The sequence below is a fragment of the Canis lupus genome, chromosome 38 (genome assembly GCF_048164855.1).
Source record: "Canis lupus baileyi chromosome 38, mCanLup2.hap1, whole genome shotgun sequence".
Classification (NCBI taxonomy): domain Eukaryota; kingdom Metazoa; phylum Chordata; class Mammalia; order Carnivora; family Canidae; genus Canis; species Canis lupus.
Genome location: NC_132875.1, coordinates 22,749,533 through 22,769,853, shown reverse-complemented (window position 1 = coordinate 22,769,853; position 20,321 = coordinate 22,749,533). Strand labels below are relative to the sequence as shown.

Sequence of the window (20,321 nt, the reverse complement as noted above, 5' to 3'; positions counted from 1 at the left end):
CACTCTTCCCTCAGGCCAGGCCAAGGAGGGGTGGGAGGGAGGGAGGTGCTGCCACTGTGGCAGGTGTAGAGGCAGCGCAGGGAGGGGAGGAATTGGAGGCGGGTAGCCCAGCTAAAAGCACTAAAGGCTTGACAAGCAGTGGGGGAGAAAAGGGAGCCCGAACTGGATGGGTGGGGAACTAGGGTTGTAAGAGAGGAGGGGAAAGGGGATGCAGAGAATGCAAAGAGGAGGAGAATGTTGGAGAAGAACAGCTTTCTCCCTGGAGACAACAAGAGGGGCCTGGGCTGGACACAAAGCCACAAGCTCTCCCAGGCCACCCTCACTGTTGGAGGAGTCTGCACCGTGGGGTTGGGCATGTCAGGGCTGGTGGCGTGAGACACAGCCCCATCCAGTGGCCCTAGGAAGCTAAGGATGAGAGAGGGGAAAGCCCTTCCTCTCCCAATTCCCAGTTGTGTGTGCTTTCCACCTCCCCACCTGCCTCCACTGGGTTGAAGGGTGGTACCCAAGAGGCAGGAGGGACCACCAGACCCACCACCACCACCTTCCCATGTGCGATGGCAGGGTTCAGTCATGGGGTCACGTGGGCACTCAGGACTTGTTTGCTGTGTTGCAAACACTTTGACCTGCCTGGAGTTGTCATGGCACAACACAGTTTTGTCACCACCTCCTCCACTTTGCAGATGAGCAACAGGAGGCCCAGGGACTCCAGGCTACCTGGTGGTGGTGGCAGACTGGACTGGACCTCCACTAGCATGTGAGACCGGGAGGAGGTTTTGCCAGAGTCACAGAATCCAGAGGTGGAAGCTACACAGCCCAAGGCCCTGGCTTTGGGATGGGGAAGGTCAGGGAAGGAACGTATGTGAGGCCATGGAGCAAATTAATGAGAAAGCAGGGACAAGACCTCAGGATTCTCAATTCCAAACTTATAAGCCTCAGCCACTGGGGCTCCTGGGGCAGAAGCCAGGAGCTAGGGCTGATTCCCTTACCTGCTGCTGCTCAGGACCTGGGGTCAGTTCTCCCTGAAGAGCGATCTACTGAGGGTGTGGGGCCCAGGGCTGAACCCCCAGACTGTGAAGTCCTTGAGGGCAGGCCGGGTCTTACTTGTCTCTGTATCCCCGCACCTGGTATGGCTCCTGTCACCCCGCTACAGCCGTGAACAAGGGATGATGGGCAAACGAATGAATCAAAGCAGCCTAACCAGAGTGGAGGCTCCGGAGAGAGGGAGAAGTGTGATAGAAGGACACAGACTAGGACTTGGGACTTTTTATTCTTCTTTCTTGCACCTGCACTAAGCCAGGCATTGTGCTGAGTGCCGAGCCTGCGGCATTAGAGGAAAGATGTATCTGGGGAGGGAGGACAGAATTCAGTAAGAATAGCAAAGCATGACAGATCTCTGTGTGACCTAAAGCAAGTCCCCTCCGTCTCTAGGCCTTCGCCGGCTTAGTGGGAGTCGGCGTTAGACCACCCACCAGACCCCCATGACTCGCAGGTGGCAGGCCTTCAAGCCCCCTCCAGCTGCAGAGAATCACTGCCTCACTACACCAGAGCAGTGGGGTGCGTGGGGACGGGCACGGCAGAGGTGCCCTGGCCCAGGGGAGGCAGCCGGACGCTCTCAGAAGCGGGTCCCCGGAGACTGCGCAGCCGGAGTTAACTGGCTGTGACAGAGGAGCAAGCCAGTAGTCAATTCTGTTCAATAAAACTTTGATTGCCTGGGAGCCTTGTAAACAGGCAGCTCCCCTGTGGGCCGGAGGCACTCTCCCTCCCTCTCTCCCTCCCTCCCTCCTGCCGGCACTTGCTTTCCCCTGCTCAGTGCAGCCACAGCCCAGTGCCAGCCTGAAAACGTCCCTCAGCCACTGGTGTAAGGTGGGCAGCTGAGGGTTAAATGCCCCCTGGCAGGTGAAGAAGGCCCAGGGCCACAGGGCAGTGGTGGGGAGGAGGAAGCCGGAATCACTTAGCCCTCATTAGTCCAAATTAAAATCAGGAGTGAGATGACAATTACAATTTGCAGTGGGCTAATTGTTTTCCCTCTGAAGCTGATCGTTTTGCAGATTGGGGAAATTAATTGTTTGAAGTCCCAGGTGGATTGGCTTTGAACCCAGCTGAGGCCTGGCAATCTCTGCCTCCTCTTGGACCGGTCCTCCACCCCTTCACCATCCTCAGGGCAGCCACCCAGCCTCAAGCTTCTGCCTTTTGGGATCCTCAGGCAGGGAGAGACCGAAGGGTCTGGGGGTCTGGGATGGAAGGAGGGGAGAACACGTGGGAAAGGCAAAGGCAGGACGGGGGAAGCAGCTGGTCAGAAGGTCCAGTTTCTCCGAAGCCAGCAGAGCTCAGGGCTTCCAGCCCAGATGCCAGGAGAGGGTGCTCCAGCCTTCAGGTGTCTCTGCCTAACTGCACGCAATCTGACCAGCTGAGGGATGGGCTCCGGGAAGCCTCCTGAGACTTGCCGGAAGTTCTCACTTCTCCTGAGCATTCAACAAACACCAATGGCCCACTATGTGCCAGGTGCTGTTTAAGGAGGATCAGGGACATTGTAGTGAACAGCAGAGACACGGTCCCTTGTCTCATGAAGCTTGTGATAGTGGAGGAGGATGGACAATGAATGGAGACTCAACATGTAAGTGAACATGACATCGGGTCCCAAGGGCTCTGAGGGAACACGGGCAGCAGACTGGCTCTGCAAAGACATCTAGACCCCCATCCCTGGAACCTGTTCAATTTGTTAGCTCTACACAGCAAAAGGAATAGTGCAGATATAATTAAGGTTGAAGACCTCAAGATTAGGGAGAGTATCCTGGAGTATCTGCATGGGAGAAACCCAATCACATGAGTCCTGAAAAGTAGAGACCTTTCTCGGGGGCGGGGCAGAAGAGGGGTTCCAAGCATTCAAGCATTTCATGTCCTATTTGCTGGTTCTGAGATGTCCACCCAGGGACCAAAGAAAGGCGTCTAGGAGTTGACAGGTGGCAAGGACACAGGGACCTCAGTCCTACAACCTCAGAGGACAGGATTCCACCAGCCACTTGAGTGAACTCGGAAGGAGACTCCAGAGCTGACATCTGATTTTGGCCTTTTGAAACCTGGAGCAGAGAAACTAGCTGAGCTAACCCAGATGGACTCTAACCTACAGAACCATGAGACTCCACATCAGTGTTGTTTTTAAGCTGCTAAATTTACGGTAAATTTGTGGCAGCAACAGAAAATGAGTTTGGGAACCAAACCCGGACTGAGGGTAGAGTGGCTCCTCTGAGGAGCCAGGGAAGGCCTCCTGGAAGAGGGGACGTGTGGGCTGAGACCTGAATGGGGAGGAGGCAGGGTGGGGTGACTGATTCATCCCCATTTCCTGGCATTAGCACTTAAATCCTGAATCCCCCACAGGCCCCATCCATCCCGGGCAAGCCAAATGGTCAGTCACTATAAGGCAGAGGGAACAGCCAGAAAAGGCTGAGGTGGGGGCCTCTCAGCTGGGCCACCCCAGAGAAAGCCTCCTTCCTGACAGAGGTGTGAGGGTGCAGTCGGATCCAGGAGCAGGTGACGGGTCTGATGGGGAATCCCACTCAGAAAACTCTTTAGAAGGGGGGCCAGGCAGCTCTGGCTAAGGTGTAGGGGGTGGGGGGCAGGCAAGGACTCCTGGCACCTCCCTCCTCCCAAATTCTGGGCTGCTGAACGCCCACACCTCTGGGTCCCAGCTCAGGGCTGCTTCCTCTCCCCACCTGCCTTCCGCAGCTGGCCTCGGCAGCTCCCAGGTGTCCCCGGGGCCAGGGCACCAGGTGCCTTCCCGCCTTCCCGACAGGAGCGCTGCCAGCGGCTCACAGCAGGGGAAGGATTCCAGGCGTCTTCAATTAGGCCGACAATGGGAGGCCGGGAAGGAGGGAAGATGAAGGTTGTGGACGCCTCCTGCCCTGTCAAAACAGCACCTAGAAGCCTGAGAAATGCCCAAGAGATGGAGGGACAGGGAAGAGATGGGCAGTGGGCCTCCAGCGCCGCCTGCTCCTGCTCCCCCGAAGCACCGTGGCCCTGCCTTCCCACATACCCACCCCCTCCCACCTGTCCAGCTGGTCACCTCCAAACCCTGGAGGCAGGCGAGAAGCAGCTGTTGAGGTGCCCAACAAGGGGTCAAGGTTGGTTAGTGGAAGAGCAAAGGAGGACTGGAGTTAAAAAAATTTTGGCTCTCTGTCTGGTTAGCTGCGTGGCGTCTGGGCAAGTTAATTGCTCTGGGTCTCAGTTTTCTCTTCTGCACAATTACAGTAATAATACCTACTTTACAGGGTGGTTGTTGTAAAGATTAGAGATGTCAAAAAGTGCCCCTCATGGAGCAGGTACTGGATGAATGATAGTTATTTCGATTATGAGCACTGAAACTCCTCTCCCAAATCCCAACCCCCTTTAATCCAACATTTCTCAAATCAACATACCCCAGGACCACCTGGAGTGCTTGTGAACATGCAAATAACCACCCCACTCCTCTGCTCCCTGACCCCAGAAACCTGCAGACTGAACCAATTCTCAAGCAGGTGAATCTGATGCAGGCAGCTAGGTGCACACTTACGGTCCCGGGCCAGGGTCTGCCTCCGGGGGGAGAAACTGGCCTAGGCTGTTCTGCACATTTCAGAAGCGGCTGGCACAGATGGAAAGAGCTAGCTGGGAGGTGGAGGCTTCCCCCCAATCTTCTACCCTCACCTGGAGGTCTGTGCCGTGAGCGGCTTCCACACCTAAGCAAAGTGAGGGGGTCCTCTACTTCCCGGGATGTTTTAGCACCTCAGAAGGTCAGAGCTGGAAGGCACCTGCACATCTACCTCATCTAGCTTCCTTGTTTTGCAGTAGGAGAAACTGAGGCCCAGAGCAGGGAAGTGACTTGTACAAGGTCACACACTGGAACTCTGGGCTTCTGGTTCTGATGTGCAAGGTGAAAGTGCCACAGGAAAGCTAGTCCCTCTCAACTCTGAAGCTCCATGTTGGAGGTATTATCTATTCTAGGAGTTGGCTCCTCTGGCTCCAGGTTGGGGAGCCCTGAGGGAACCCCAAGGCTGGTCACTTTCCTTGATCACTAGCTGACCTGATTTCTCAGCCAGGAGTTCTATAGAAATTTTATGGCAAAAAAAAAAAAAAAAAGAAAAGAAATTTTATGGCATCCCAACCCCAGGTCTCATTCAGTTTATGGTCTACTTTGATGGGGGTTTTCTCTTTCCTATTTTTCTTTCTTCCTCCTCCCTCCCTCTCTCTCTACATCCACCGAAGCACGGATTCTGTACCTGCTCTCGGCCAAGCGCTGGGGATAAACAAGATGAACAATATCCAGCTCTGTTCTGGGGAGCTCTCAGCCCCTAGCAGCACAGATAGACACTCACAGATCTGACACAGCCCAGGAGCTGTGAGATGTGTTAGGGGAGCCAGTGGTGCAGGGTAATGGCGGTTAGAGCAGCCTGCTGGCCCCCAGACCACCACCTTTCCCCTGTACTGCTCCTGCCTTGGGCTCTCTGTATGTTACAGGCCAACAAATATACAGTAATTTAGGTACAATACAGCACTACTATTAAAAATTGGGAAATAAGGAAAAACATATGGAGAAAATGTAAACAGTCTCTTGTTTTTGAGAAAGCAAAGGTGAGGGGAGGCAAGAAGGCAGAAAGAGTATCTTAAGTGGGCTCCATGCCCAGTGCAGAGCCTGATGCAGGACTCGATTTCATGACCCTGAGATCATGACCTGAGCTGAAATCAAGAGTCAGCTTCTCAATGGACTGAGCCACCCAGGCCCCCCCACAACCACCACAATCTCCTTTTCCACCTCCTCATGCTAACTAACCACTGCTATGTTGGTGTATATCCATCCATGTTTCCTCCTATGGTGGTAAATATTCTGTCTCTCTTCCTGGGTTTCAGGTCATCTTTCTTATTTTGGTGCAGCACATCTTTTAGCTACTTTTGAAAAAGAAGTAAGTTACTTGAAAATTTGCATGTTTGAAAGTACCTTTACTTGTTCTCCATAATTAATTGACAGGTTGACTAGAAATACAATTCTAGATTAAAAATAACTTGCCCTCGCAGGTTTGAAAGCATTTTTCCATTATCTCCTTGCTTCCAGGGTACTGGGGAGAAGTCTGCTGCTATCCTGAGGCCTCTTTCTTTCTAGATAGTTGTAGAATCTTCTCTTTATCCTCGATGTTTTGAAATTTCGAAATGTATCTCTGTGTGGGTCTTTTTTTCATTACTTATGCTGGGCACCTAGTGGGTCCTTGCAATTTGGAAAGTAATCATTTTCACTTAAGGAAGAGGAATATGTATGTTCAATTTATGAGAGCTCATTCTTGTTCTCTGCATTTTCCTTAAAAAACAAAAATTACCCCAAAGTCCATCAAGTGATAAATGGATGATTAAATGTTTAATATCCATACAATGCAGTATTATTCAGCCATGAAAAAGGAATGAAGTCTGATCCATGCCACAACATGAATGAAACTTGAAGCATTATGCCAAGTGAAAGCAGCCGGTCACAAAGGTCACATGTTGTACCCTTCCACTTATGAAATGTCTAGGCAAAGGTATAGGGACAGAAGGTAGGTTTGTGGTTGCCAGGGGATGGGAGAGGAAAGAATGGGGGAGTGACTGTTTACAGGTATGAGGTTTCTTTGGGGGATAATGAAAATGTTCTGGAATTACGTAGTGGTGATGGGTGCACAGCCTTGTATATAGACAGAAAACCACTAAATTGTATATTTTAAAAGGGCAAATTTTATGGTATGTAAGTTCTCACATTTTTTAAAAAGGCCCCTTGAATGTACTGTGGGCACAAAATCCTCTCCTCCCTCTGAGGATGTCCAAGGTGGTGGTGGCAGTGATGGTGGTGATGATGGTGGTGGTGGTGGTGGTGGTGGTGGTGGTGGTGGTGGTGTTTATGTTTTCTCTGGCTCCACATAGTACCTGCTTTTTCAAGTTGTTTTCTGTTTACTTTGGCTTATGGTTTTTAAATATTTGATGCTTTCCTCAAAAATCTAATAATCCTTGGCTGCTGGTTCACATTTACTAGTGAGGCATTTTGAAGCTGCCTGGAAGCTCTACTTGCGTGGCCAGAGCTTGTTAACTGCTGGTCTCCCCACAGGGGCAGGGGGGTATCAGTGGAGCCCCCAGATGTGGCCATCTGCCCAGCCACCAGCATTTCTAAAGCCAGCAGGAGGAAATGCAAGGGGCTCTGCCACGGGCTTGCAAACTTGCAGCAAACCCCCATTTTTCAAAATATTGTCCCATCTCCGCCCATGTCCCTAAGCCAACACTTGCTGGGGTCAGTCTCCCTGATGAATAAAGTTCTCTCCAAGATGCCGTCAGGTAAAGCAGGGGTAGCTCTGTGGTGAAATGGGGGTGAGGAATCACTCTGGGGGATTACTCTCCTGGTTTGGACCCCACTCTATACCCTATCTTCAGATGTCACCAATTTCCAAGCCTTTCTGTGGTTCTAGGGCAAAAATCTGCCCCTTTCTCATTGGTTCCTCCATCTGGGTCTCCAGGTTTCTCGCTATCTACACAGGTCACTTAGCTTCTCAACTCCCAAAATGGCATAGGCGTTGCTGATTGGCTGTGTTCTCCTTCCCTTGACCTTGTGGCCTTGCATCTTTTTGACTCCTTTGCTCTTACTTGGGTGTGGCAGCAGACAGGAACATGAAGGTGCTCTGTCTACCAGGTTTAATCGAAGTCCTTCTTTGCTTTGTCGTTTGAAAAACAGCAGACAGTTGGCGCTATCAGGTTTCTGATGAGACGATTTCTCCTGTACCAGGCAAACCCGACCTGACATGAAATAGTGCAGTGCTGAGCTGCATGGGCCGAGAGCCTGATCCGGGAAGATGTCCAGGTACAGGGCTGAGTTCGATGACTTTGCCCGGGCTAGCCATCCTCTCTGCAGCTCTGTCCTACTCAGCTGCATTATATGGGGAGAATTACAGGGCAGTCTCTACTCCATGGATCCATGAAGGGCTATGATGGATCCCTTGAGATGTCAAGGGTCTAGTATACCTCAGTCGCTATGGAAACTGGTTCCCTGGTGACAGTCGGGCTTAGTGATATCCACAATGGTGTGATGTAAATGGATTCTGGCTCTGGCAATGGGCAGAGAGCAGTCCTTACAGAGGGGGTCATGCTTACCCTAAGGGCCAGCCATCGCCTTCAGGACATCTCCTGGGTCTCTCCCTGAGCACCTAACGTGGGGTCTGGCTTGGAGCACCTCAGCTCAGAAGAGGAAGACAAGAACCAGGAAGGAGAGAGTGAGCCTGTTTGGCCCAAGATCTGGAATCACTCGGTGCCTCTGGAGCTGCTTCCCAATTAGCCCCCCAGGACTTCGGTTTCATGTTCACCCAAGCGAGGGAGAGTGGGTTCAGAGCTCTTTCAGTGGCCAGCCTTCGCAGTGCGTGCTGGGGTGGGCAGGAGATAGTTCAAAAGTCGCTTGTGTTTGGCTTTGAAATGTACCAGTATCCCCCTTCCCCCTACATATTTACTATGCAAATGAGTTAATACAAATTAAGTGCTTACAACAGCCTGGCTCATGGTAAGTGCCTTATAAGTGGTTGCTATTATTATTATTATTATTATTATTATTATTACTAAGATTGTATTTAGCTTGGATCTGTATGAAAACAAATTTGCACGCCCTCCCTCTCTGCAACTCCCTGGACTTAGAAAATGCATGAGATAGAGACCCAGAGATTGAGAACTCCTGGGTTTTTGACTCCTCTTTACGCGACAGGGAATACACCCCCGTACAAATATTTTGCTTATTGATTCTCCCCATTCACTAGATCCAGGAGCTCGCGGTTTGTCACTTCACCAAGAACCAATGGGCTGCTTGTGAGGTCTCCCCCTCCAGGCTGCCCTCATGATAGTCCCTCCCCGGTGGAGGGGTGAGATGCCCAGCTGCTCCTTCTTCCTGCTCTTCCTCCCTGCTTTGTCCCTACTGCTCCAGAACATCCCTGGTCTTGAAATGGCCTTGGCTTGCTTGGGCTGGGGGTGGGGGTGGGGGCGGGGGCAGGGTGCACTCTCCTTTCCAGCTGTGGGCACCCACCGGCTCTCCTGACCCCCTCCAGCTGCTCCTCCTCACTTTCTCTCACGGCTCCCTCTCTCCAGCCTTCTCTGTCCTCCTCATGCCTCCTTTTCTCTCACTTTCCCCTGAGCCGGGAGCCCCTTAAGGGCAAACTGTCAGTCTTTGTAGCCTGAACGTCCAGCACAGGGCCTGGTACATGGTAGATGCTCAAAATATCTGTTTCCCTTCTTTTTGGAATGACAGAGCTCTCCTGTGTTGTCTCATTTCTGTATTTGCTTCGTGTCCTCTTCCTGTCCCCCCTCTGCCCCCCACACCCTTGGGCTGCTGCCCCACCTGGCGGGTGTGAAGGGGACGGGGTTTCCCAGGTGCTGGGAAGCCTGTCTGACCTCGGCTGCAGGGATGACCTGAGGGGGTGCTCCGCTCAGCCTGTCACGACTGCTACCTCCTGATGAGGAGTAGGCTTGTTCTATGCAATTTCCATCTCATTTGTCTTTTCATTTGTACCTTAAATTGGCCACTTTCATCTGGAATGTGCTTAACTCTCTGGCAGTCCACGCACAACAAATGAGTGGCCCCAGCAACTGACAGACCGGCAGGGGAATGGGCGCTGGTCCCCCACGGCAGCAGGATAATGGGTACTGAGCCCCCAGAAGCACTAATGCTTGAAGGCCAGTGACCAAAAGTGATCCCCACAAGGCTCGAGGAAGGGAGCACAGAGGGGAAGCTGCAACCAGAGGGGTTTATTGTTAGGACCTGGAAAAATCTATTTTCTTTCTTTTTTAATTTATTCCTATCTATCTGCCTGCCTACGCACCTATCAGGGGAAGGGGAAGTGCAGGGAATGGGAGAGAAGTTGTTTGGGTTTTTAGAAGTAGGCAGTATGAGATAACACTGAGTGAAAGAAGCCAAGAACTCCAATCTTACGAAATTCAGAAACAGTGAAACTAATCTATGTCGCTGGAATGCTGATTAGTGGCCACCCCTTCAGGTGTTATCTGAGCGTCAGGGTGTGCGAGGGAGCCTTGGTGGGGGCTACAAGGGTTCTGTGCCCTCATCTGGGCTGTGGTCACATGGTGGGTATTATAAAGCCTGTGTACAAATGCATCTAGTTGCACACTTAACGATTTGCGTGTGTATGAGTTCCACCTCAGTAAAAATGAGGCAAAAAAAGACAACAATGGTTTTCAGATTTTACAGTGCATAAGAATCACATGGGAACTTATTTACAATGCAGTGTTTAGTTGGTCTGGAGTGCTGTCTGGGAATGCGCATTGTTAACATCCTCCCCAAGGGTGGTTTCTGAGATAGGTGGTCCACAGACAAGACTACACAGGGGCCTGGCCATCTGCCCAGTCAAATGGCCTAAGTGCCATCCTGCTGGGAGCCCTGAGGGTTGGCTGGTTAAGGATTCCCAGACGCCCTTGGCAGGGAGGGTAAGAGGTTGGCCACACTGCAGCATAAAGGAAACAGTAGTGGGAAACAGGGGTGCAGTTCTCTGGGCTAAGAAGGATTGGGACAGGGGCACCTAGGTGGCTCAGTCAAGCATCTGCCTTTGGTTCAGGTCATCATGCTAGAGTCCTGGGATGGAGCCCCGCATGGGCTCCCTTCCCTGCTCAATATGGAGTCTGCTTCTCCCTTTCTCCCTGCTTGTTTTCTCTTGCTTGCTTACTCGTTCACTTACTCTCTCTCTAATAAAATCTTTAAAAAAAAAAAAAAAAAAAAAGGATCAGAACAGGGATGTGTCTCCTCATCAGGGAAAAGCATTATTTTGAGCAAGGGGCCCTCTCCAGTACTCCTGCCCCTGGGCACCGTGGCCCAGGACGGCTGGGCCTTCATCATGGAGAACCTGCTGCTCAGAAGCTGCAGTGGCTAGGGAAGCAGAGGTGGAGCGCCACGGAATGGCCCACTGACTCTACGGGGACTGGGGACTCGGTATGAACAGTCGTGCATTTCTCAGCAAGCACCTGCTGCCGGACAGGAAGGAGGGATCCAAGCCTGAAGACACATGGCTAAAGAGGAGACCCTGGGGAGAGTGCAGACAGGGTGGTATTGCCACAGCCGAATGCCAGGACAGGCCGAATGTCTGTAAATGTATGCAAAGGATGTCTGCTGAGCTGACCTTGACTTGAAGGCCTGGGAGAGCTGAGATACAGGGATGGGAGCAACGTCTGAGGAGCATTTACCATATGCCTGACCGTTTACAAGCACCATGGCATCTGGCTTTCATGATAATTCCTTGGCCTGGCTTACTTATGTCCACCTTACAGAAGATGAAGTCAAGATGAAGACACATTCACCAACTCTTCCAAGCCACAGATTCTCAGTCAGCTGGACTCTGAACTCACTCAGGTCCATAGGACTCAAGCCCCTCGGTCTTTCCCTGCCCCCTGCTACCTCTCCCTCTCAACCTCTAAGGGTGACAGCACATTTAGGAATTTGCAAAAATGCTTTCTCACACATTATCTTATTTGATTCTTGCAAACATCTTGTGTTAGGTATGGATGAAAAACTGACCTTCAGGTAAGGAATAATCTGTTCAAGGTCAAACAACTGATAACTTGCTGGGAACAAGGCCTTAGGCACGGGTCAGATGGCTAGAAATGTGCCTCGTCTGGACACTGAGAAACAGAGCCCAGCCCTGTTATAAGTCATCTGGGAGGATCTGGGGATGCTACTGCCTAGGGCACAGCTTGGTTTCATGATGACTGGAAATTGGTTTTACTAACCTCCCCCATCTAGGGACTGAGATGGAAAGCTGGCCTCAGCAGGGACAAAGAGGCCGGGAAAGCTCTGGTGAGCTGCTTAAGATTATACAGGACACTAAGGTGGGAGCTGAGATCAGAACCTATGTTTGCTCAACTGGATCATTTCCAGAGGCCTTTCGGGATATTCTTTCGATCTCAGGTGCTTTGCCTCAGAGGCCCTCCCCTTCATCCTTCATTTGGAAAATGAACTAGCTGATGCCAAAGGTGCAAAGGAAGCATCAGCCAATGTTGGGGGTTGAGGGGAGAGGGCACGACAGTAGCCCCTGGGAGTCTTCACAGTTCCTCTGGCAAAGAGCATCCAGGGGCATCAGCCCATGGACCTGGGGGCACGTCAGCAAGGTGCAAGTAGGGACTGGGATGTCACACTGGATCGCTGCCCTGACCCCACCCCTAAGGGATTTCCCTAGGCATTTTCACCGGTGAACACGGCCATTAAAGGGATCGACATACAACAGGTGAGGAACACATTGATTAGAAAGCTGTGTTCTGGGGTGACCTGGCAGCATCTGGACTGCTCTGGCTTGTCAAGTGGCAGCCACCATGGACCTTCCATTCTGCTCACATGTGCACTGGAGGATTATCCCCTTGGTGGCTTCCTTCCAGCAAACATTCTTTGCCCATCCTGGTTTCTTCTCACCGTCTACTTTGGGAAATGAAACCAGTGTTCTCCAAGTCAGATCTAATTAGACCAGCAAGTCGGTGGCACAAGGCTCATCAAAGCACACACCAAGCACGAGTGGAAACACTGTTTGGATTATCCTGCAAGCCACTCCTTTGCCTATTTGTCTCCTTGGATTATCCATTCTCTGCTTCTCGCCTTCCATCACCTCCCTAATGGAGAAGCAGGACGCAGTCCCCACAGGCTGGCATTCATCTTCCCAGCCTGACCCTCTTGCAGGCTATTAAGCTGCAGCTGCAAGATCGTGGAGGGGAGAAATATGAGAGCAGCGCAGAGAGACCAGTGGAGGGCAAATGGGACTCTTTTAGAACCGGGTCCATTGGTAAGTCAGGCCAGGAAGAAACGGTCTCAAGCTCTGGGAAGAGGAACGCTCCCCAGATGGCAAGGCCAAGAGAACGGACCTCCTCGCTGGGTTGCTCACAGGAGGCCAGGCCAGGAGGGTCTCTGCAGAAGGGTGGGCGGCGTGGGAAACAGGCCAGGGCTGTCCCTGCCTCCATGAGAGATTTAGCAGTTCTCCCCGCCCCTGGTCCTCTCCTCCCAGAGCACTGCAGGAGGAAGTACGGAAGCCGGCAGCCCAGCCCTATTATGGATTCAGGATTCCAGCTTCGCCCGCCCTCTGCTGCAATCCTTCCATTCCTCTCCCACTGCCGCCCTGGCACACTCTGCAGAGCCCTCTTCTACATCTGCTGCTCTCCGTGCTCCCAGCGGCACCCTGTCCTCCGCGAGGACGAGCTGGTGGGCTCATGGGGCCTGCGCGCGGGGCAGGCCTCACCTCCTTTGCCCACCCCCTCGCTGCCCACTCCCTCTGGCTTCCCTCGGACTTGGGAGAAGGTTTCCTCCCTGAAACACCCCCCACTTCCCCTCCTCTCCTTGGGCAAACCTAGTCCTTCACCCCCCCTCTCCCAGACCTTTGAAAACCACCATCAAAATGCTCCTCTGCCCGTTACTCCCTCTAAACACAGCGCTTCACGCAGATGCTCCGTGAGCCGCTTCTCAGTCTCCCAGCTCTGCTCCATTCAGCAGCATTTCTCAGCGGTGGCTCCGGAGCTCTGGCCAGAATCACCCCGCAAGGCTAAAACCCTTCCTTCTGGGGGTGCTCTCCCCGGCACCTGTGCTTCCAGTGCTCACCCTCCCTCTGGGACCAGCCCCTCCTTACCGGCCTCAGCCTCATAGAGCCTCCGGTCCCCCTGGCCCCACTTTCTGACCTGCCCTTCCTCCCAGCACACCCTCTGCTTCCCCGGCTGCCCCTGCCCATCACTGTGGTTTACTCTTCTTTGGCTCCTCCTCTGAAGTGCCTCTGACAACACACAGTGGTGTGCACCCCCAGGGGTCTGAGGACATCATCCCAGATGACCTGCCCAAAGGTCAAAATTCCTCTGAAGTCCTGTTTTATGCCACTTTGTGAACTTCCCCCTCGCTCTCTATTTGCTTCTGTCCCAGTCCCTCCCCAAGTCTGAGTCACTGGGGGGGGGAGGGGCACGGCTGGGAAGCACGTTCCCAGGCTTATTCTTCAGCTGGGGCCTGTGTCTCCCATCCTCCAGGACACCTTCTCCAATTAACATGGTCTCTTGTTTTCCCCAATGACCACTGGCTTCAGGGCCTGTACAACGGAGTTTGGCATTTAATTATTTCTTAATGGCCCTCAAGGAAGTGCTAATGGGTCGACCTAAGGACCTACCCCGTTTTATCTGTCCTCTGAGGTGTGACCCTGGGTAAAGCCTTGACTGGAATAAAACCACAGGTTCCCTTGGAGGCCCTGGGACACTTTTCCCCAATACCCTCTGTGAGTCCCACCCTGGAGACCGCACTTATCTCCAATGTGTTGCTGGAGGCTGGGGCAGGCTCCCTGTCACCTTGCCCCTCCCAACAGGGGGAAGGCAGAGATGTGTACACAAACCCATCTCCTGGGCGCCATGCCCAGGAGAGACTGGTCTGACTTGTGGTTCCTTTCCAATCACTTAATCGCATTTGGCTCTCCACACCTGAGGTTGAGGACTTCCAGCAGCTCCACAAATCCTCCTTAATTAAACCTCCGGAGGGCCCTGCCGAGTGGCAATAACTCGGCTCTTCTACAGGCACAAACAGCCTGGCGGACTTTTCAGCCTCGGGTGGGCACGTTCGGGACCCAACCGGTTGTTTCTGTGGGCTGAACCAGCGCAACACGACCCAGAAGTAGCATAGCCTGACCTGGGAACAGCTGAGAGGGCAGTGGTGACAAGAAGCAGGAGCCTCGAGGGTTTCTCTGCATTGTGCTAAAATGAGCAACCTGCAAATTAGATGCAAAATACCATGCGAATATGGCATATATTAATTTGGAACCAATAGCTCTGGGCATTTTAGGCAATTAAGTGCCAGCCCTGTGTGTGATCATATTTACTGCCCCAATTTTCCTTTTCTGATATTCCAAGAAAACCCTAAAGTACAGTTATGTAAGATATTGAGAGGGACCTATATTCTCTCGCAAATGTCCAGGCACAGGGATAAGTTAGATGTGGCTGCTACCTAAGTGGATATAAGATACCATCTCATCCACATCCTTACTGGCGAGCCTCTACTGAGCACCTACTCAGTGCAAAACACCAGAGAGGAACGTGAAGTGTCCTCAACGAGTTGAGCTTGGTACGATAGACAACTATTGGGTGCCTACTTAACATAAATTAAGTGCCACTTACTGTGTAACCCTGGACAAATTTGTTGTCTCCCTTGAAATGGGGTAACGCCAATGTGTTGTGTGCATGAATAGTTAAACTGCAGGACATCCCTATCACAGGATACCACTCAGCAACACAGAGGAGCAAACTACCAATATAGGCAACAGCCTGGATGAACCTCAAGGAAATTATGCTGATAGAAAAAGAAAAGCCAATAACAAAAGATGATAGACTGTATGCTTCCATTTATGTAATACTTGTGAGCTAACAGAATCCTAGACATGGAGGGCAGAGGAGTGGCTGTCAGAGTTTAGGGATGGGGTGTGTGTGGCTCTAAAGGTTGGCACAGGGAGCCCGGTGATGGTACAGGTAAATAACCTTGATTGTGGTGGTGGTTACACAAAGCTACACACACACAAAATGAATGCATATATGACTGGTGAAATTTGGATGAACTCTATGACTTACATCAATGTCAGCTTCCTGGTTTTGGTATTGCACTAACCTGTGTATGCCGGGAAGGGCTGGATGAAGGATACTCAGGCCTCCCTTATACATTTCTTTGCAGTTCTAGTGAACCTATGCATATTTACAAAGTTTTTTTTTTTTTAAATAGGATATAGTACCTACAGCATAAGGCTATTTTTGAGATCTGATGAGTTAATACCAAGCACTTAACATAGCATGTAGCACATCATAAGCCTTCGTTATATATTGTTGTTGTTACTACAACACACCAGGCACTGGAGTGCTAACATGAATAAGGCACAGTCAGTGTCCTTGAGGAGCTTCCTATCCAGCAGAAGAGGGAGACACAGCAAAGAGAGATTTTTAATAGGATATGTTGAGTGTGCCCACTATATGGGAGGAGTTCTGTGGGTTTGGGGGAAGGTTTCCTGGAAGAGATGTCATTAGAGCCAAGTATTGAAGCATGGCAAGAGTCACCCAGGCAGAAGGAACAGTTCGAGCAAAACTTAGAGGTATGAGCAGCATGGGATGGCTGAGGAACCAGGGGCAGTTGGTCTTACTTGGCTATTTGGGAGGCGAAGAGTGGCAGGGGAAGAGGTTGGCTAAGTAGGCATAAGTCAAGCCAGGAAGGCTGTGTGTGTTTCAAGAGTCCAGATTTATTTATTTATTTTTTAAGATTTTATGTATTTATTCATAGACAGAGAGAGGCAGAGACACAGGCAGAGGGAGAGAAGCAGGCTCCATGCAGGGAGCCCGATGTGGGACTCGATGCAGTCAAACTGCATGTCACATTCCAGACCCACCTTCTTCCCACCTGACATGGGTTTCTGGATTTTGGGGACTGTTCTGGTACCACTCCTCCTCCCTCTACTGTGGATAATCCAGTCCCTCTTTTCTACAAGCCTGTGTACGGAGCAGTACAGAGAGAGCATAGAAGCAGGGCCACAAGCACCAACCCCAACCTATGGAAAAGCCACTAAGCCTTCCCGAGCTGTAGGTTCCCCTACTGTGAAACAAGGGTTCATAAGACACCAGAAGCTGGGGTGTGGCTCAAGGGACACAGCAAAATCCAACACCATAATGTACGTGAAAGAGCTCTGTAGGTTGTAAGGAAGCGTTCAGATATCAGAGATTATTGTTATTGCTCCTGAAAGAGCTATTGGTTCTTTCAACCTGCACCTCTGGTTGGAAAATCAGAGTAAACCCCCTTTGAATCTAGGCAAAGTCTTTAGTTAGAAACAGACAGAAAAAGGAAAGGAAAAGAGAGAGGAACAGGGGCCAGGCAGTGGTTATCTGGTCTACCAATGCCACACTCAGGGGCAGCTTTTCCCATGAGATCCTTTTGGTATCTAAAGGTCTTTCACTAGGAGAGAAAATGAGTGTGAAAAGTCAGAGGTGACAGAACATGAGAGACTCCTGACTCTGGGAAACAAACGAGGAGTAGTGGAAGGGGAGGTGGGCGGGGGAATGGGGTGACTGGGTGACGGGCACTGAGCGGGGCACTTGACGGGTTGAGCATGTTTTGTTTTGTTTTGTTTTTAAGATTTTATTTATTTATTCATAGAGACAGGGAGAGAGAGAGGCAGAGACACAGGCAGAGGGAGAAGTAGGCATCATACCGAGAGCCTGGCGCGGGACTTGATCCAGGGCCTCCAGGATCATGCCCTGGGCTGCAGGCGACGCCAAACTGCTGCGCCACCGGGGCTGCCCGAGCACTGGATGTTATACTATATGTTGGCAGATCAAACTCCAATAAAAAGAAAATATACAAAAAAAAAAAAAAAAGGTCTTTCACTAATGAATTCACTCCCTAAATGTTTTTTGAACGCCTAATAGGTGCCAGGCACCAGTGCCATAATGGTGAACTAAACAGATAGGGCCCTTGCTCTCATGGGGTCACAGTCTACTGGCAAAGACAGACATTTATCTAATAAACACCCAATTATATAATTAGATATCATGATGCATCTTATGGGAAGGAAGCATAACGGGACATTGTAAGAGTGTCTACCGTGGGCCTGATAAGATTCTGGAGGTACCCTCCAGAAAGGACGAGCTATTTGGACAGGAAAAGGAGGCTTTTCAAAGGAAGGGCTATTTGGACTGAGATCTGAAAGATCAAGGGAATCTAGGGAGGACACGTATGGGCGGAAAGAGTGACTGAGGGTCAGGAAACAGCGTGCGTCAAGGCCATGAGGCCAAAAAGAGCCTAGCAGTCAAAGAACTGGAAGAAGCCAATGTGCGGAGTGCAGCACAAGGGAGGGCACAGGGAAGCACGTGTTTTAAGAGTACAAGAAATGGTGACAGCATCAGACTTGTGTCTTTAAAGGTCATTCTGGCGGCTATTTGGAGACGGGGCTTGAAGTGCAAGGGTAGATGCATGTGTACCAGTCACATGGTGACCCCAGCACAGAAGGCTGGGGTAAAGTGGAGGCTGTGGAGACGGGGAGGGATGGCTGGTTCTTGGTGCTATCCAGGGAGACAGGCACCAGTGAGGGACCAGATGCAGGGGGGTGAGGAGAAGTGTGGACAGTCACTCCCAGCGTACACAACTGGCCAGAGGAGGTGCCATCCACAAACACAGGCAACACTGGAGGGGGATGTGGCAAGGGGTGGGAAGGCAGCGAGGGATTTAGGAGGAGAATCATGGCTGTCTTTAGATACACCAAGTCCGAGGTTTCCTGAGACTTCCAACTGAGTCAACTGGGCAGGTGGATGTAAGGATATGGACGGAGATGAAAAGATGCAGGCTAGAAGTGTATTTTTGAATGTCAATTGCACGTGGCTGATAACAGAAACCTTTCATGAGATGGCCTAGGGACAAGTGTCTAGTTGGGAAGAGAATGTCTTGAACCAGACCAGATAGAACGCCAACGCTTAGAGATGGAGAAGGGAAGGATGAGTCAGCAAGATGACTTGGGAGTGAGCAGAAAAGCCAGGAATATGGGGCCAGAGAAGCCAAGGGAAAGGAAAGTGTCAGAAAGGAGTGAAAAATGCTTCTGAGAACTAAAATAGGCTTATGGAGAGCTGTTTCGGGAGAGTGATGGGGGAGGAAGCCAGGCCCGTGTGGGGCATAGGAAGAAGGGGGGGGGCAGACGTGAGGAGCACTTGGTCAACTCTTCCAAGAGACGTGGCTCAGAAGGAGAAAGGACACAAGGTACGAGCAGGGAGTGGAGCTAGGCTTGAGGAAGGCTTTTGCTTTTGTTGTTGAAGATGGGAGAAGCTTGAGCACAGCAGGAAGGATGTTCTTGAGGAGCCCAGAGGAGGGGATCAAGAGCATAGGTTGGCGGAGAAGTGGACTGGGATGGAAACATGGCGTCCTCTGCCGAAGCAGGACGGGGGAGGGAGGACTGGCACACAGGCAGGTGTGTGTGTGGGCAGGGGGTTGGCGTGATGCGTTGAGGGGTCCCACCTGATGACTTGTATTTCTCTGGCAAGTGGGAGGTGAGGTCCTCTGCTGAGAGTGACGTGTAGGTCGAGGTCTGGGGAAGAAGGTGGGAATCAGGAGAGAGACAGCCAGGGGGGTAATGTGGTGGGAACACCAGGTATTTCTGAAGAATAAGGTGGGTTAGTGACGGTGAATTTCTGGAAATACCGATCTGCCTCATTTTGTGTCTTTTCTAAGCGAGTGGAGTTATCCAGATGCAGGCGGAAAGCAGCAGATAGTGATTAATCCAGAACTGGGGATCTGGCAGACTGGGGCAATAAAATGACAGAGGGTCAAGAGAACTTGGGAATTTTGGAGGGGGTGGTTCTTAAAATGATGGGACATGGGATGTATCTGGACTCAGAGAAGGGAAGGCAGAAGGAGGCAATTGGTGGCAAGAGACAAGAGGAGCCAAGGGTGCCAAGGGACCAAAGATCCCAAAGAGCCCACAGAATGGTTGGGTGGGAGCCACTGGACAAGCAAGCTTGGTGGCCAGGGGGAGGTGGTGACCAGAAAGCAGAATGCTCTACCAGGTGATCTTTGGGTGATGGCAGATTTTCAGATGACTGGCTGAGGTGGGAAGGTGCTAATGGGTCTGGGGGTAGTAAGAGTGACCCATGGAGTCAATAGTCTCACCCAGGACAGTGCGTGGACTGGGAAAGGGAAGAATGTCTATGGGCAGATGACAAAGGCTTCACTGCGGCATGAGAAGAGTGGCTGGTGATGATGGGGAGGATGCAGCCTGATTTTATGAGATTTGGAGAACAACAGTGTTTTAGAGAAGAAATTATATTCCCTTGCATCTGAAGTACATTCTCCACAGTGAAAGTTCAGGAAAGAAAATGGAAGGAGTCTTAAGAGGTAATAGACACGGCACAGGGTCAGAAGTTAGGAGACTCATATGTAGTCCTGATGAGACTATCATACTGTGTGACCTTGGGCAAGTCTTTTCCCCTGCTTGAGTCTCAGATTTCTCATCAATAAAAACAGTTAGGGGGTTGGCTAAGCTAAACCTTTCCAACTGATGTTAGGGAGCCATGAATAGGTTCAGGTGTGCTGAGATATTAACACCCAGCCCCCCCACAGCCCTTGGGTCAGAGTCCCTGAGTCGACATCTGTTTACATGTGCTATAATGCAAGAAGGTGGGGGAAGTGTGGGCCAGACACTCTCCAGGGCCCCAGCCATGTCTGACATTCCGTTTTGCCCATCTCCGCTGCTCAGTCTTGGAGGGGGCTATGGGGAGGCTGTAGAAGAACAGACAGGCTCCTGCTGCAGGCACAGGTCCATGTGCTGGCAGAGATGGGAGCCAGG

At 51.4% G+C, this 20,321-nt stretch overlaps 1 protein-coding gene across 19 annotated transcripts in view; it reads right to left on the bottom strand.

Moving 5' to 3' along the window:
- LRRN2 (leucine rich repeat neuronal 2) overlaps positions 1–20,321 on the bottom strand; it is a 64,535-nt gene that overhangs the window by 31,202 nt on the left and 13,012 nt on the right. The window contains exon 5 of one of the 19 annotated variants that reach the window (XR_012025752.1): positions 3,711–3,922. The exons of 17 other annotated variants lie outside the window; for them this stretch is intronic. The gene's annotated coding sequence lies outside the window, so the exon portion shown is untranslated. The remainder of the gene's footprint in view (positions 1–3,710; positions 3,923–20,321) is intronic. One more of the 19 variants, XM_072814466.1, reaches the window with a different exon arrangement.